Source organism: Mustelus asterias, unplaced genomic scaffold (assembly GCF_964213995.1).
Source record: "Mustelus asterias unplaced genomic scaffold, sMusAst1.hap1.1 HAP1_SCAFFOLD_35, whole genome shotgun sequence".
Taxonomy (NCBI): Eukaryota; Metazoa; Chordata; class Chondrichthyes; order Carcharhiniformes; family Triakidae; genus Mustelus; species Mustelus asterias.
In genome coordinates, this window is record NW_027590117.1 from 5,204,340 (window position 1) to 5,223,028 (window position 18,689).

The 18,689-nt window shown below is 46.3% G+C and overlaps 1 non-coding gene across 1 annotated transcript; it reads right to left on the reverse strand.

The window, feature by feature from the left end:
- Positions 1-10,258: 10,258 nt before the first annotated feature.
- trnam-cau (transfer RNA methionine (anticodon CAU)) lies at positions 10,259-10,330 on the reverse strand. Its single transcript has one exon. It is a non-coding gene; the product is annotated as a tRNA-Met (tRNA).
- Between the last annotated feature and the right edge of the window lie 8,359 nt (positions 10,331-18,689).

Here is an 18,689-nt window from a genome sequence, read left to right on the forward strand (position 1 = left end):
AGGGATGCGGTGAATCACGGTGACAAATCCGACCATATACACCACCAGGCAGGTCACGACTGCATAATGTGATTCTGCAATGGGACAACACTTACTAAATAATCCTGATTGTGCTCAGAATTACACTGACAATGTGACCAGAAAAGCAGAGTTTTTTAAAAAGCAACCTCCCATTGAAGATGGAGGTGAGGAGGAACCTTTTTGATCAGTGGTTTTTTTTTTACTTCGTCCATTCATGGGATTAGGGCATCGCTTGCTCAGCCAGGATTTATTGCCCGTCCATAATTGTCTTGAAGTACGCTGTGCTGAACTGCAATCTTCAACTGCTGCCATAAATGTCATGTAGGTACACCCACAGTGCGATTCGGGGGTGGGGGGTGGGAGGTGTTGGGGAGTGGGAAGTTTCTGGGTTCTGACCTACTGAAACTGAAGGAACGGCGATACATTTCCAAGTCCTGATGGTGAGTGCCTTGGAGGGAGATTCTCAGGTCGTATTGTTCTGATGCGTCTGCTGCCCTTTTCCTTCTCGGCCAAAGTCACGGTGGGTTTGGAAGGTGCTGCCAAATTAGCCTTTGTTAATTCAGGCAATGCATCTTGTGGATGGTACACACCGCTGCCGCTGTCTGCCAATGACAATGTAAGCCTATTTGTGACTCATAAATAAACTTTAATTTTTGGTGGAGGGAGTGAATATCATTGGATGGGGAGCGAATGAAGGCAGATGCTTTGTACAGGATAGCGTCAAACTTTGACTGTTTAAGGAGCTGCATTCACCCAGGTAAGTTACGTCTGGAAACCGAGTGCTCCGGATTCCTTCCACAGTCCCAAAACGTGCCGGCTGGTTGGATTTGCCATGCTAGATTGCCTTTGGTGTGTTAAGAAGTGAAGGTAAGATAGATTAGTGGTCGGACAGACAGAGGGTAGTGGTCGAAGGGTCTTTTTCCGGCTGGAGGTCTGTGACCAGTGTTCCGCAGGGCTCTGTACTGGGGCCTCTGCTATTTGTGATATATATAAATGATTTGGAAGAAGGTGTAACTGGTGTAATCAGCAAGTTTGCGGATGACACGAAGATGGCTGGACTTGCGGATAGCGAAGAGCATTGTCGGGCAATACAGCAGGATATCGATAGGCTGGAAAATTGGGCGGAGAGGTGGCAGATGGAGTTTAATCCGAATAAATGCAAAGTGATGCATTTTGGAAGAAATAATGTAGGAAGGAGTTATACAATAAATGGCAGAGTCATCAGGAGTATAGAAACACAGAGGGACCGAGGTGTGCAAGTCCACAAATCCTTGAAGGTGGCAACACAGGTGGAGAAGGTGGTGAAGAAGGCATATGGTATGCTTGCCTTTATAGGATGGGGTATAGAGTATAAAAGCTGGAGTCTGATGATGCAGCGGTATAGAACGCTGGTTAGGCCACATTTGGAGTACTGCGTCCAGTTCTGGTCGCCGCACTACCAGAAGGACGTGGAGGCGTTAGCGAGAGTGCAGAGAAGGTTTACCAGGATGTTGCCTGGTATGGAGGGTCTTAGCTATGAGGAGAGATTGGGTAGACTGGGGTTGATCTCCTTGGAAAGACGGAGAATGAGGGGAGATCTAATAGAGGTGTACAACATTATGAAGGGTATAGATAAGGTGAACAGTGGGAAGCTTTTTCCCAGGTCGGAGGTGACGATCACGAGGGGTCACGGGCTCAAGGTGAGAGGGGCGAAGTATAACTCAGATATCTGAGGGATGTTTTTTACACAGAGGGTGGTGGGGGCCTGGAATGCGCTGCCAAGTAGGGTGGTGGAGGCAGGCACGCTGACATCGTTTAAGACTTACCTGGATAGTCACATGAGCAGTCTGGGAATGGAGGGATACAAACGATTGGTCTAGTTGGACCAAGGAGCGGCACAGGCTTGGAGGGCCGAAGGGCCTGTTTCCTGTGCTGTACTGTTCTTTGTTCTTTGTTCTTTGTTCTATTAGCGGGGTGAGTGCATGGTGCTATGGGTATCGGGCATGGATGGGATGCTCTGTCAGAGAGTCGGTGGAGACTCCATGGGCCGAATGGCCTTCAGCACTGTCGGGATTCTATGATTTTAATGCCTTTTGACTGTGTCAGAACTGCCCTGAGAAAAGGGGGAAAGCTGTGTTTGTAGCATTTACAGCAGAGAGCTCGTTGCAGCTTAAACTGTTGATTGCAAGCGAGAGTTGATGAAAATGACTGAGTCCTGTAAAAGAATAGGTGAGATACTTGTGGGAAACAACCGAATGTTTTTTTTAAAAATCTGATATTGGAAACGGAAATAGCAGAAATTGGTACTGACCAATCGATCCCTGGGTTATGGGCCCAGAACGCTTCCGCTGCGCCACTCTGCGACACACTGGCGATATCGTACTTATTGTTGTCGTGCCATACAGGACAAAATTTCACTGTCGTTTACCAGGTGGATTCCTGGGATGGCAAGTCTGGCGTATGAGGAAAGATGAAGTCAGTTCGATTATATTCATTGGAACCAACAGCGAAAATGCTGGAAAATCTCAGCAGGTCTGGCAACATCCGTAAGGAGAGAAAAGCGCTGAGATTTTGAGTCCAGATGACCCTTTGTCAAAGCTAAAAGGCATAGAAAGTGGGAGATATTTACACTGCAGGGGGAGGGAATGAAAGATGAGTCCATGGAAACCAGGGGAAAAGACTGGTAATTGCTGTCCACAGAGAGAATAAAGGGTGTGAATGGCCAAACGGCAGAGAAGCTTTTATCCTGATGTTCTTTGGAGTTTAGAAGATTGAGAGGGGTCTCATAGGAACTTATAAAATTCTAACAGGACGAGAAATGGTAGATTCAGGTAGAATGTAACTGATATTCAAAGACTGAGGTGAGGAGAAATGTCTTCACCCAGAGAGTGGTGAATCTGTGAAAATAGCGAATGCAGAAAGTTAGTTGAGGCCAAAATGTGTGATGTCAAGAAGGAATTAGATATAGCTCTTGTGGCTAAAGGGATCAAGGGATATGGGTGGAAGGTGGGATCAGGAAGTCGAACTTGATCAGCCAGAATCATAATGAACGGTAGATCAGGCTCGATGGGCCGAAGGGCCTATTGCTTCTATTCGCTGTTTAAAGAGAACAAAGAAAAGTGCAGCAAAAGAATCGGCCCTTCGGCCCTCCAAGCCCGTGCCGAACATGGTGACCGAATTAAACTGAAGAAAAAACCTTCTGCCCTTCCTCAGTCCGTATCTCTCCATTCCCTCCGTAATCATGCACCCACCCTTACATGTTGCTAGTGTGCCTGCTTCGACCACCTCCTGTGGCAAACTGTTCCAGGCACCCACCACTCGCTGTGTGAAAAACCTCCCCCGCACATCTCTCTTAAACTTTCCCCCTCTCACCTTGAACATGTGCCCCCTTCCACCCCTGGGAGAAAGTCTGTTACTATTCACCTTGTCTTTGCCTCTCACAATTTTGATGATCTCTATCAGGTAACCCCTCAGCCTCTGTCTTTTCAGTGAAAACAATCCTAGTTCATGCAACCTCTTCTCCTCACCAACAACCTCGAGACCAAGCAACAACTTTCTAAGCATGAAAGAGAGGAACCAGTGAGTGTGGAACAGAATCCATCCAGAGTCATCACCTTCAGGGGAAGGGAGACAGGAACCAGTGAGTGTGGAGCTGAACCCAATGAAAACCATTGCCTTGAGAGAAAGGGAGAGGAACCAGTGAGTGTAGAACTGAACTGCGCCAGCGCCAGCATCTTCGAGAGAGAGAGAGGAACCAGTGAGTGCATGACGGAACCCAGCCAGAGTCAGCACCTTCAGGAGAGTTGGAATAGTGAGGATAGGTAGTTGAGAAGACTGCATGGCTGCATGGATGGTACAGGAGGGAGGGCTATAGATTCCTGGGGCAGAGCGACCATTTCAGGCAGAACTGGGAACGGTACAATTTGGACAGATTACATTTGAACAGGAAGGGGACCAACATCCTCCCTGGGAGCTTTGTGAGAGCTGTTGGGATGGATTTATACTAAACTGGTAAGGGGATAGGATCCTGACAGGTAGTGATAGAATCTTCAGATTTGCCAAGTGGTCACAGCCAGGACGGAGTGACTGCAGCTTAGGCAGCGAAGAGGACTCAGAGGGCAGCTGTGTCAGCCTCTACAACTAACCAATAGGTTTGAGGTTCTTCCAGCTTCTTTGGATAAGAGCGGGGGCTGTAGGATGGATGAGGTGACTGACCTTTGCACTGGAGTACGGATGCCATTCAAGTAGTGATAGAAGGGGTATAGTGAGGAGAAGTGAGACTGCTCTCTGTAGCAAGGAGCAAGAGTTCAGATGGCTGTGAGGAAGAATTCTGAGTATGAATATGAATCTGCAATTAAAAATCTAATTGTCCCTTGTCATAAAACCCTATCTGGTTTACTAATGCTCTTTAGGGAAGGAAGTCTATTGGGCAGGCGTGTGTCTGAATTGTCAAGTCTCGATGTAACAAAAGCATGGATGAGGATTTCAGGTGCGGGTGAGTTGACGTATAATCAACAATGCGTGATCTTGCACAGCTGGAAATAGGTGATCTTGGTGAAGGGACAATATGTGGTCAGAATCTCATTTCCGAGTCCAATGAGTTCCCAAGATTATGAGGGTTTGTTTCAACCTCAGACATTGACCAGTGGGAGAGATGGAGTCAGTGACTGGGAACGGAATTTGTGGTGGGAACTTTGGTTTTCCAAATATTTAATTGGGGGAATTCTCTGCTCAGCCAGTACTGGAGGTCAGAGAAGGATTCTATTAAATTAATAACAGAAGTTGGTTGTGAAGGGTGATGTTGAGGTAGAGCTGGGTGTTGTAAGCATGGACGTGAAAAGGACCACTGTGCTTTGAGATAATGTCACCAAGGGGTAAGATGAGAAGTAGGACGGAGCCAAGGATAGATCCTTGGGGAATTTGGGTGGTAACAGCAGAGGAGTGGGGAGAGAAAACATTGCAGGTGATATTCTGCATATGACCAGAAAGATAAGTTTGGAACCAGCTGATTGCAGTCTTACCCAACTGAACAATCCCTCCTCATCCTTCTCAACCTGTCCATGCCTTTGACATGGTTGACTGCACCATCCTAAACCAATACCTTCCCACTGTGAGGTCAGTGTTCACAGCAGATGACGGTGTTAACGTACCTGACATGCCAGGGAAACATGATGAAGAACGTCTGGGCCTCAGTAAACGAGTCAGGAGAAGGCTGGAGTTCTCAATCATCTTCGTCTCAGGCGGCAGCTCCTCCATCTCAATGTGTGGTGAGATAAGACCATTCTGCTCAGTCAGGAACACCCAGATTGACTGTCAGAGATAGAGGTTGTAATTATAACCAAACAATGTGTAACCAAGCCCCACCCAAACACAGAATCATAGAATCCCTACAGTGCAGAAGGAGGCCATTCGACCCATCATGTCTGCTCTGACCAAATTCCCACCCAGGCCCTTTCCCTCTAAACCCACATATTTACCCTGCTAATCCCACTAACACTTGGGTCAATTTAGCATGGCCAATCAACCCAAACCACATCTTTGGTATGGGAGGAAACCGGAGCACCCAGAGGAAACCCACGCAGAGACGGGGAGAACGTGCAAACTCTGCACAGACCAGTGACCCGGGGCCGGAATTGAACTTGGGTCCCTGGCGCTGTGAGGCAGCAATGCTAACCACTGTGACACCTTTCCTTTCCCAGAAAGCACCGAAGGATCCCAGTATCTCTCTCTGGCCGATGCAGATTGAGGTGCTCTAACCCGGTATGGCACTGAGCCCCACATGCAGAGCACTAGAAGATCCCAGTATCTCTCCCTGGCCTATGCAGAGTTAGGGGCTCTTACCTGGTGTGGCACTGAGCCCCACACATAGAGCACGGGAAGATCCCACTGTCTGTGCTTATTGGTCTGACTCCAGGTGGTTTGCAGCACCGCCACTGCTGAGACTGGGGAACTGCAGCGTGACAGGTTTACATAGCAAGCCGACATTGGAAACCCTTAGCTGCGGATTGAGAGCCGGGCGGGACGGAATTCTCGATGCCAACATCCTTCACCCATCCAGAGCCCCGCCGCGGGCTCAGGATCCCGGCCCGGAGACTGAAACCACTGGCCGGACATTTGCTGCCGCTCCGTCCGGTGTCTGATGGGCCCAGGGTAAATTCCCGCCATCGACCTGTGACTGGCAGCTGGGAAAACCAATCAGAAATTGACGCATCACTGTTATTCAATGGACGGTCTGCGTCGACTGATTGACAGCTACTTTGTCCAACCTGTGAGCTCCATTCGACTGAATTAAGAAAATAATGAAAATGACGATCACGCTGCGAACAAAACACGGCCCTAATGTGATTGACATCTTCGTTAGCCAATCGCAACGCACTGACCAATCAGTGTGCGCCGAGTTTGCGCGACTCGCGGAGCGTCAATCCCAGCCCAGCGCTATTGCGTCATTCAATTCGATCCGGGGCTGATCCCAATGAGAAATCAGAGAGCTGGAGGCGGGAAGAATCCTTAAAGTGGAATCGCTCAGAGAATTATAGTTGTGGAACTATTATTTGCTGATGGCAATTGAAGAGTCAAAAGTCAGACTGTGCAAAAGATGAAACCCGCGGGAAAGGAAAGAGGAAATGAATGAACGGGAAGGAACGCAAGTGAGAAGCAGAGACTTTAGAGAGGGAATTCCAGAGCTGAATTTCCAGGGCTGAAAGCACGTCAATCACAGGTGGAGAGAATCAAATGAGGGTTGCTCACGAGGCCAGAATCAGATGAGCTCACACATTTCAAAGGATTCTTGGGCTGGAGGTGATGAATCATAGAAACATACAGTACAGAAAGAGGCCAATCGGCCCATCGAGTCTGCACCGACCACAATCCCATCCCAGGCTGTACCTCCATATATTTTACCCACTAATCTATGCATCCCAGGACACTAGGGGCAATTTTAGCATAGCCAATCAACCTAACCCGCACATCTTTGAATTGTGGGTGGAAACCGGAGCTCCCGGGGAAAACCACGCAGACACGAGGAGAATGTGCAAACTCCACACAGACAGTGACCCAAGCCGGGAATCGAACCCAAGTCCCTGGAGCTGTGAAGCAGCAATGCTAACCACTGTGCTACCGTGCCGCCCACGGCATGAAAGGGAGGAAGAGCTGAGGACATGGAGGGATTTGGAAACAGGGATAAGAATTTTAACATTGAGGCATTACTGAACCACGAGTCAGTGTTTGTCAGTGAGCACAGGGTTGATGCATTAATGGTATTTGGAGTAAATTCTGATATGAGAAATCAATTAGCAGCTTTTTAGACCCAGCAGCACAATAAATCGGATCAGAAGTGGACCACATGGCCCCTCAAGCCTGCTGTTCCAGTAAATACGGTCATGTTTTAGATTCTCAAACCACGGAATATTTGCAATGTACTACAACCCTTTTGGCCCATCAAGTCCACACTGCCTCATTGAAACGGCATTCTACCGAATCCCACTCCCCCACCTCACAGCCCCAGAAACCCGGGTTTGTTTCTGGCCGTTGGTGACTGTGCAAAATCTGCACATTCTCCCCGTGGGTTTCCTGGGTGCTCTCGTTTACTCGCGTGGTTCCACGATGTGCAGGTTAGGTGGATTGGCCTTGCTATATGTACCTATAATGTCCAAAGTTGTGTACATTCGGCATTGATTCGGTGCAATTGTGACACTCAGTTTGAAATTTTACATCTGGTTCTTGATGAACTCGGGAAGATGAAAACCTTAGTCATAATATCCCTAAAGTGCAGAAGGTGGACATTCGGCCCATTGAGTCTGCCCTGATTCTCTGACCTCTTCACGCAACCTCGCATATTTACCCTGTTGATCTTTCTAAATTAAACATACTGGGACACATCAGAGAGAATTTAGCATGGTAAATTCACTTACCCTATCAATGGAGTGAGTGTGTGTGTGTGTGTCTGTGTGTGTGTGTGTCGGGGGGGGGGGGGGGAGGCGGCGGGAGGAGGGGGGGGGGTTGACGGGGAGGGGGCAAGAGCACCCGGAGGAAAGCAATGTGGACACAAAGAATATGTGGAAATTGCAAACAGGCAGTCACCCAAGGCCTGAATTGAATCCGGGTCCCTGTCATTGTGCGGCAGCAGTGCTAACCACTGTGCCACTCTTCTTTTTCTTATAAAAGACCAAAAGACATAGGAGGGGAATTAGGCCACTCTGCCCATCGAGTCTGCTGCGCCATTCAATCATATATTTATCTCATTCCCATTCTCCTGTCTTTTTCCCATAACCACTGATCCCGTTATTAATCAAGAACCTATCTATCTCTGTCTGAAAAAACACTCAATCACCTCGCCTCCACAGCCTTCTGCGGCAATGAGTTCTACAGATTCACCACTTTCTCGCTGAAGAAATTCCTCCTCATCTCTGTGTTCAAGGAACGTCCCTTTAGCCTGAGGTTGTGCCCTCTGCTTCTAGTTTTTCCTACTCGTGGAAACATCCTCTCCATGTCCACTCTATCCTGGCCTCAGTTTCAATAAGATCCCCCCTCATCCTTCTAAACTCCAACGAGTGCAGACCCAGAATCCTCAACCGTTCCTCATATAACAAGCTCTTCATTCCAGGGATCATTCTTGTGACCCTCCTTTGGACTCATTCAAAAGGCCAGCACATCCTTCCTTAGATACGGGTCCCAAACTGCTCATAATACTCCAAATGGGGTCTGACCAGAGTCTTTGTCGGCCTCTGAAGTACATCCCTGTTCTTGTATTCTAACCGTCTCGACATTGCATTTGCCCTCCTAAATGCCGGCTGCACCTGCACATTGACCTTAAGAAAATCTTGAACTCGGTCTCCCAAGTCCCTTTGTGTTTCTGATTTCCGAAGCATTTCCCCATTTAGAAAATAGTCTATGCTTCTATTCCTCCTTCCATAGTGCATAACCTCACAGTTTTCCACATTGCATTCGATCTGCCACTTCTCTGCTCACACTCCTAGCCTGTCCAAGTCCTTCTGCAGCAGCCACCCACCACCCCCGCACCACCGCCCCCCCCCCCGCGCCCCACCCACCCCACGCCTGCTTCCTCAATGCCACCTGTCCCTCTACAGGTCCTCTCAGACTTATTTGCCTCATGAAAAATACCCAACTTCTCAAATCTATCTTCAATGCTGCAGGTCGTGATCAATAGAATCATTCATGGGAATCTCCTTTGCACTCTCTCCAATGTCTTCACAATCTTCTTCAATTGTGATGCCCAGAACTGGACTCACTGCTCCAGGTGAGGCCTGTCTAATGTACTTAAAAGCTCAACTTGACCTTCTTATTCATGTATTCGATCCTCCAAGAAAACGTATGATGCCATTTGCTTTATTCTCTGCTCTCTCAACATTCACAACCAACTTCAATTATTGTTGTACATAGAAACCGAGATCCCTTTGTTCCTGCATTTCCTTAAGAGTTTCTCCCTTTCTTTCTCCACACTCTCAAAATGAATCAACTCACACTTCTGAGCATTGAACTTCATCTAATTAGGTGCATTGACGCGAACAGATCCTGGAGTATGGCGACTGGGGGAATTTCACATTAACTTCATTGCAGTATTTATTCGGCAAAATCCTTACTTATGACTAATATATAAACTTTATTTAAAGTTCACTTTACTTTACTTTTACTTTATCTGCCACTCGTCTGCCCAGAGGACAGGAATGGAAGCGTTGACTCAGCATTTACACTGAGATGTTCGCTGTTGTTGTGCAAGTGTTTCACTGTTTATACATATATTTCCTGCTGTGCTCTGTGATGTAGAGTGTTCCAGCATGGAAACAGGCCCTTCGGCCCAAAGTGTCCATGCCGCCCAGTTTTTTTTTTACCTCGGAGCCATTCCCAATTAACCGCGTTTGGCCAATATCCCTCCAGACCCATCTTACCCAGGCAACTGTCTCAAATGTTGTTGAGAGCTTTTTTATCTGCTGTTGTGTAAAATCCTTCCCTGTTGTTGTGTTTCCGGCTCTGTAAATATTTTTTTCTTCTGTTCTGTTAATATTTCCCCTTCTCTTGCAAACGTATTCCCTGATGTGTAAAAAGATTCTCCGTGAAGATGTTTTTGTCAGTAAATCGTTGCGTGTTGTGTTAAGATGTTCCCTCTTCTTCTGTCAAACGCTGGCTGCAGATCGAAGTTTTTTTGCGGGAAAGAGAAGCCAAATACCTGTCTTCGCCATGTTAAAGTCACAAATTATATGCGATTATCGTCATGCTACTGCACCATAAGTGCGAACATGAATAGCAGAGGATGGTTTTGATCCATCGACCTCTGGGTTATGGGCCCAGCACGCTTCCGCTGCGCCACTCTGCTACGCCACAAGCCACCCTTGCTGTCTATCAATGTATCCAGGCAGATTTTCACTCCTGTATCCTTTAACAGGAATACGAGTGTGAGGAGGCATCACTGCATCACACCGAGAATACAATCGACAGAGAAAAACACACAATAGCAGCAAGAGAGACTGCTTGGATGCATGTAACGACAGACAAAGGTGCTGGGAAAACGGCAAGAAACGGAATTGCAGGATCGATCACTGATTTTTAAACGAATTTTCTGTTGCAAATCCATGTTTGTACATATATTTCCTGCTGTGTAACTGTGCTCTATGTTGTTGAGAGGTGTTTTCTGTTGTTGTGTAGCATGTCTCCCTGATGCTGTCAATGTCTTTCCGCCTGTGTAAATATGATCCATTTTGTGTCAATATTTTTTAAATATTCTGTTAATATATGCCCTGCTGCGTAAACGTGTTCCCACTTGAGTCAAAATATTCTCCGTGAAGATGTTTTCTGTTCAGCAAATGTTAATTATCTGCTCTCATGATGTTCCATACTGGGTTAAAATGTTGCAGGTTGTGTGAAGATGTTCTCTGTTCTTGCATAAAATTCTGGTAAAACTGCAACTGAAAAAGGATCGCCCAATTTCGACTGTCTTTTACCCTCTGTTAGCGAATGTGATTGGGGATTCATATTGTATCCAATACATGCATGTGAGTGAGATGTGTTCTGTATCTGTCTGTCTCCAGTTGTAGTTGCGAGTTTTTATTTATTTCGAGAGGTGGGCATCACTGACTAGGCCAGCATTCATTGCCAATCACTAACTGACCTTAAGAAGGTGGTGGTTTGTTGTTTTCTTGTACTGCTGCATTCCCTGAGGTGTCGGTACAGCCCCAATGCTGTTAGCCAAACAGTCTTTCAGGATTTTGCCACTGCAGCAGTGAAGGAGCCGCGATGTATTTCCATGTCAGGACGGTGAGTGGGTTAGACGCCGGTTTGGGGCGGGGGTGATGGGGGGGGGGGTGGGTGCGGGGAGGGGGGGGGCGTTGTGGAAGCGGGAGGTGGTGGAGATTGCAGTGCTGGTGCTCGCATGTATCTGCTGCCGCTGTCCTTCGAGGTGGTAGAGGTGGTGGGTTTGTGGGTGCAGTCTAAGGAGAGAAAATGAAAAAAAATATTGTTCCAATTGGCAAAGGAGAGAAGGATGGTTTTTAATGCGCTGAGTGATTAGGACCTGGATTGCACTGCCCGAGACTGTGGCAGAGGCAGCATCAAATCAGGCTATCAAAGGGGAATGGGTTCAGCACCTGAAGTGAAAGGATTTGCAGGGATATGAGACAAGGACTGGGAAAGGGAAGAGCTGAGTCGTTCTTGTACAGACCAGCACACAGGCAAAGGGCCGAATGGTCTCCCTTTCTTTGTTGTATGCATTCTGAGATTCTGTATGTATGAGTGTTGGACTCATTCTGTATCGCTCTGTCTCTGGTGCGACAGATGTGTGTGATATTCATTTTAAATCTATGTGAGAGATTTTGCAAATCTGTACACATTCTACCCGCAAGATACCTAATTGGAACCGGGCCTTTTGTTCTAATTAGTACATGATTCCATACGATCCTCTACTCTAAATCTTCAATGTAACAGCATCTGCTTATCTCTGAAATTCATTCTCCATCGTCTTATTGCCTAGGTTTCCCTTTAGTACATTGGTGCTAGTCGACTCAACTGCTCCAGGTAATAGCAAATTGCAAGTTATATTGACTACATGGGAAAGTACATTAACATTGAATTCTCCATGGGATATAAGGCTGACATCCAATCATTAATTCCTGTTTGATCTGTCTCTGCAAAAGCGATCGTTCATGTCTTTTATCTCTGCTCTACTGCAGTTCTGTATTGCGGCCAGTAGATGTCAGCACACTCTGGTCGTCTGAAGTTTCGATGTGGAGATGCCGGCGTTGGACTGGGGTAAACACAGTAAGAAGTTTAACAACACCAGGTTAAAGTCCAACAGGTTTATTTGGTAGCAAAAGCCACACAAGCTTTCGGAGCTGCAAGCCCCTTCTTCAGGTGAGTGGGGTCTGAAGTTTAGACAGAGAGGGATACAACAGACAGGAAATGTTCACATTATATTGAACCTGGGACGGAGGAATTTCGGAATATTAAATATGTTGGCCATAACAATTCGAAATTGACCAGTACGCTGCTTTGCTCTGTATTCACCATTTAAATACCCATGAATCAGCAAGGCTATGCTTTTTAAGTATTTTTAAGTGAAAGTATTAGCACCAGTCGGTATTCTCTTTTCAACCAAGTGGCATTTTGAATCATTGTTGTTTAGCATGGTTAGAATTTCATTATGCAACGGTTTAATTATTAGTACAAACCTATTAAAGCATATATTACACAAAGTTTTATCTATTTATAATTGGGGTAGTACATAAAGAGAAACTTGCTTTTCTTGACAGATATTATTGACCTATATCTGGGTGTACAGGTTTCAATCTCAAAATTTACCAGTGGTGCAAAACTTGAAAAGATTATGAACTTTAGTGAGAAGGATATTGATAATCTTCAAGAAGATATGGACAGGCTCGTGGAATGTGCAGACACGTGACATATTGCAACTTAATTAATGTAAGGAAGTGTGAACTGATACATCTTGGTCCGAAGATCAAGGAGAGACGATATAAAACAATTTATATTTTATATAAAAACATTTAGCGTTCCTAATCCGTATTGCACCTTTACCACACCAAGATGCCGCAGTCTCTCCACACATTTCAGAACCCACTGAATATCCAGCCTGGAGTCTGCATTTCACCATCTACTTGTACTGTGAACATTAAACATTTAGCACACCTACTTTCCTATGTCCCTTCACTCTGCAACGACTCCCTGCTCCATCTGACAACTCCGTCAATGTCGCACCTTCACTTTGTCTATTGCCCATGGTAGGCTTACTCTGCCCAGTATCCATTGTGTTTCACTTTGATCAGTTATATTGCCCAGATTGCATACTGTTCCAACTTTTCTATTCTCCATTAATAATGAATGAATAAATAGAACCATCCCTTGAATAAACACTGTCACCTTTCAATGTTTTGCGGATGAGTTTCATGAAGTGCTGTGTGTGATTCCCACCTTTATGCTTCTGTACAAATTGAGTCAAAGGAAAGTTATTCAAATATATTTTCAATTCTCCTTCTCTTTCACAAAGGACTGAGCGGGTATTGGATACAGTTTCAATCATAGCTTTAAAAAGATAGAGATTGGGTTTTCAAGTTTAAAATCCAAGGGTGACCTCAATGCCTGAAGTGATTTTCAGGGCTGTGGCGACTAGAATACCAATGCAGATTATCAATTTGAATCATTCAAAATCATAGAATGGAGCATCCATTGTTGATGAAAGGAAACTTTAAACTGTGCAGCTGTGCTCTGCTTCAGGAACTGGTTTTATGGAAATCTCCATTAATCAAAAATGTTGCCACACCTGGTGAGCATTTCCAGCATTTTTTGTGTTTCTTTCAGATTTCCAGCTTCCAGCTTTGCGTTGTGTTCTGTGCAGATGTTTCCCTGGAACAGGGAACAGGTTCTGATCAGTCCTGTGACAGATAGAGTGGAATGTGTCTCCCGACTATCAAAACCGCGAGATTAATCTCCAAGATGTACAGGAGAATGAGGAGGAGAGACAGGGAGGATCATTCTGTGATGGACAGGTTTCCCGTATAAAGGACACAAAGGTTTGTATTTCCACAGCCTTCTGAACAGACATAAGATGCCCCAACATGACTTGCAATCAATGAAGTTCCTCTCAACAGTTCTTGACATTTTAACTCCGAGAGTTCTGAACTTACCAGTCGTTTCTACCTTGTCAAGCATCCATGTATGGACCTGAGAAGTGAATTCCTAGCGCGCGGCTCTGTGGCGCAATGGATAGCAGGTTGGACTTCTAAAAGATGGCAGCTTAGCAATTCAAAGGTTGTGGGTTCGAATCCCACCAGAGTCGAATTTTGGATCAGATTCGTAACAAACAGCTTGCTCCTTCATTGATCTGATTCGGTTTGGCACCGACATTTCCTGCTCTGCCATCTCTCCATGCTGTTTCTGTTTACTCGGCTCCCAGGGAAACCACTGACTCGAGAAGAAATCGCAATCCCCGGGGGCTTTCTTAAAGTTTGACACAACATTCGCTGGTTGGGTTAGAAATAGTAATTTTTCAATTAGATATTTCGCTTCCTTTGGAAGATAAAGAAGATTAAAGAACACACACTGAACGACAACAACCTATAAATAACTACAATCAATAACTAAATATCAGCGCCGTGCAACCTAGTGGTATTATTCTGATGTGTCTGCTGCGCTTGTCCTTCTCGGCTGTAGTGGTCGTGGGTTTGGGAAGGTGCTGGCAAAGTAGCCTTGCTGAGTTGTGCAGTTCATCTTGTAGATGGTGTACACTGCTGCCGTTGTGTATTGGTAGCGAACGGAGTGAATTTTTATGCATGGGAAGGGAATGACGTGGGATGCTTTGTCCTGGATGGTGCCAAACTGTAGTGCTGTACAAGCTGCATTCACCGAAGCAAGTTATCCCAGGAAACCGAGTGCTCCGGTTTCCTCCCACAGCCCAAAGATGAGCAGGTTGTGTGGATTGGCCATGCTAGATTCCCCAAGGTGTTTGTATCGGTAGATTAGCGGGGTGGAAAGGTCCTGTGTGCGATTCTCTGTCGGAGAGTCGGTACAGGCCCGATGGGCAGAATGGTCTCTTTCAGCACTGTCGGGATTGTGTGATTCTCAGGCCATTTGACTGTGTTAGAAATTCCCTGAGGAAATAAAAAGGAAAACTGTCTTTGTAGAATTTACAGCATTGGGTTTATTGGAGATTATTTTTTACTGCAAAATGATGAAAATAACTGAATCGTGTAAATAAACCGTCGAGATATTCGTGGGGAGTCTCGAAATCTGTGTTTGTTTCATCTTTGTAGATCATCCACTGTAAAGGGAAAGACAATATTGACAAGCAAGAAAGGGACATTGTAACTTGAGTAATTGCAATGAACACTTGAAAGATCACCTGAAAGTAATCAAGGCACTGCTCTTGTACGTGAAACCAGGATCTACCTGTTGCTAGACATGGGCTTTAACCAACTCAGCTGCAGAGCCTGATACTGCTACTCCTGGTGCAGCAGAATGCTGGAAATAAGCTCCAGATCTGTTGGTGTTTGTGAAAAAAGAGATACTGCCAGATCTGGAACGTATCTGAGAAAATAGAGGTCGTTCACATTTCAGATGCAGACCTTTCACGGGAACGACCGTTTCTCTCTCCCCAGATGCTATGGGATCTCGGATAGATTCATGAAAGAAAATAATTGAATCCCACAGTGGCCCATCGAGACTGCACCGAATTCCCAGTAAACATTTCAAATCCGCCTTTCCCCGACATTGAACAAGCACATCAGAGGGAATCGCACACATCACTCAGTGAAACTCTTCCGCTAATCATTGAGCTGGTTCCATTTACTGTTTTCAGGCACACATCTGGTATAAAAGTAGCCGTGTTCAGGATTTGATTCACACGTATAATTTACTATTCTAAAGTTGGTTATTTTTTAATACTTCATTCATACGGGATATGTGTGTCACTGGCCTGGGAAGCATTTATTGATCAATTTAAATACTTCTCAGTAATTGGCGGTGAACTCATTCTTGAGCCACTGCAGTCCATGTGGTGTATGTGTATACACACTGTTGTTCTGGATAGAGTTCCAGGATTGTGAGCTGGCCACAGCAAAGGCGATATATTTCCAAGTCAAGATGGAGTGCATCTTGCAGGTCGTCGTCGTTGTTCTGCATCTGCTGCCCATGTGCAGCCAGGTGAGAGTTGCCTTGCGTTTCGAAGGTGCCTCGCGACGCAATAACAATTGTCAGGAGTGGGATTTGAACAGACGTCTCCAGAGGAGACTGCGATCTAAACGCAGCGCCTTAGACCGCTCGGCCATCCTGCCTACACTGGAACTAGCGTAAAAACTCTGCACAAATCGATTTGAATTCCATCTTTATTGTTATTACATTTAAAACTCGATGTGTTTTTTCCATTTGTCAATCCCAGCCAGAGGCTCGTATCTGAGTCCCATCCTTCTCCAAGCCGCCGGGGGGTGAGCAGTTTCTCATTGCTGCATTGTTCTGTTCGCCCAAATCAACAAAGACCCAATTCCCGCCCTCCCTGTTCCTTCCATGAAGGTGTTGAGAGGGTCAGATCTGAGCAACATGATGTATTCAATTGGAGAGTTACATCCTGGTGACATGAATATCTCTCCACAGCTGCTTTCGGAGCTGCAGAACATTTCCAGCATTTCCTGGTTCTGATTTTGTGCCTTCATTACAGGAGGTCATTGTCTGACAACCAAAACCTGTCTCTTTTACGCAGCTCCAGATACAGCTTTTCTGTGATCTTCTCACAGACAAGTTCACTCTTCACTTTCCTACACACACGCTTTAAAATCGGCTGTTTTACACTCAGCACCCTGCGGCATTGTCTTCAATGCTCACCACACCTCCCATCCGCCCATCAGGGTCACAAGGGTACAAGTATTTTTAAAAAAATAAGAATTCACCGGTTCAAAGGGATCACATTGTTTGTGAGGGAATATAGGGGAATAATCCGCACTCACAAGCAGAATGAAAATGAGTTAATCTCTCTCTCAAACGCACACTCATATAAACACTCACACATCCACCGCCACGGCAGATGGTGAAATTCGACATCAATAAAAATGTCTGGAATTCGATTGTCGTAGAAAAAGAAACAACAACTGATAAACTAATGCTCTTTTGGGAAGGAATTCTTACCTTGTCTGGCCTGTATGTGACTCCCGACCAACAGCAATGCGGTTGACTCTGAGCTGCCCTCAAAGGTGGCCGACCAAGCCACTCATTTGGAGGGAATTTTGGGGGCGATGTCTTTGTGGTATTATCGCTGGAATATTGATCCCGAAACTCAACTAATTTCTGTCTGGATCCGTGCTCAAATCCCGCCACGGTAGCTGGTGGAATTTGAGTTCAATGCAAAATACCTGCAATCCACCAGGTACACGGTACATACTCTTGCAACTCGGCCAACGTTGTCTACCTGATACGCTGCAAGAAAGGGTGTCCCGAGGCATGGTACATTGGGGAAACTATGCAGACGCTGCGACAACGGATGAATGAACGCCGCTCGACAATCACTAGGCAAGACTGTTCTCTTCCTGTTGGGGAGCACTTCAGCAGTCACGGGCATTCGGCCTCTGATATTCGGGTAAGCGTTCTCCAAGGCGGCCTTCGCGACACACGACAGCGCAGAGTCGCTGAGCAGAAACTGATAGCCAAGTTCCGCACACACGAGGACGGCCTCAACCGGGATATTGGGTTCATGTCACACTATTTGTAACTCCCACAGTTGCGTGGACCTGCAGAGTTTCACTGGCTGTCTTGTCTGGAGACAATACACATCTTTTTAGCCTGTCTTGATGCTCTCTCCACTCCCATTGTTTTGTCTCTTAAAGACTTGATTAGTTGTAAGTATTCGCATTCCAACCATTATTCATGTAAATTGAGTCTGTGTCTTTATAAGCTCTGTTTGTGAACAGAATTCCCACTCACCTGAAGAAGGGGCTTAGAGCTTCGAAAGCTTGTGTGGCTTTTGCTACCAAATAAACCTGTTGGACTTTAACCTGGTGTTGTTAAACTTCTTACTGTGTTTACCCCAGTCCAGCGCCGGCATCTCCACATCAGTCAGGAACACCCAGACTGACTGCAAGAGAGAGAGAGGCTGCAATTAGAACCAAACAATGAGGGAGACCCACTGAGAGTAACCAAGCCCTGGCCCCAGACACAGGGCACTGGAAGATCCCAGTATTTCTCACTGGCCTATGCAGTGAGGTTCTCTAACCCGGTGTGGCACTGCGCCCCACACAAGAACAATGGAAGATCCCAGTCTCTGTGCTGATTGGTGTGACGGGGTTTGCAGCGCCGAGACTGGGGAGCTGCAGCGTGACATGTTTACACAGGAAGCCGCCATTCGAAACCCTGAGCTGCGGATTGACAGCCGGGCGGGGCGGGATTCCCGCTGCCAAAACCCTTCCCCCATCCGAAGCCCCACCGCCGGCTCAGGATCTGGGCCCGGGGACTGAAGCCACTGGCCGGACATTTACCGCCGCCCGGTGTCTGATGGGACCAGTGTGTACCCCCGCCCTCTGTCCAATCACAGCCACCGACCTGTGACCGACAGCTGAGAAAACCAATCAGAAATTGAGCCAGTTCTGTTATCCAATAGACGCTCTGCGCTGATTGAGTGATGGCTGCATCATCCAATCAGTGAGCTCAGTCTGTCTGACATGTGCGCGAACAATGGAAATGACCTT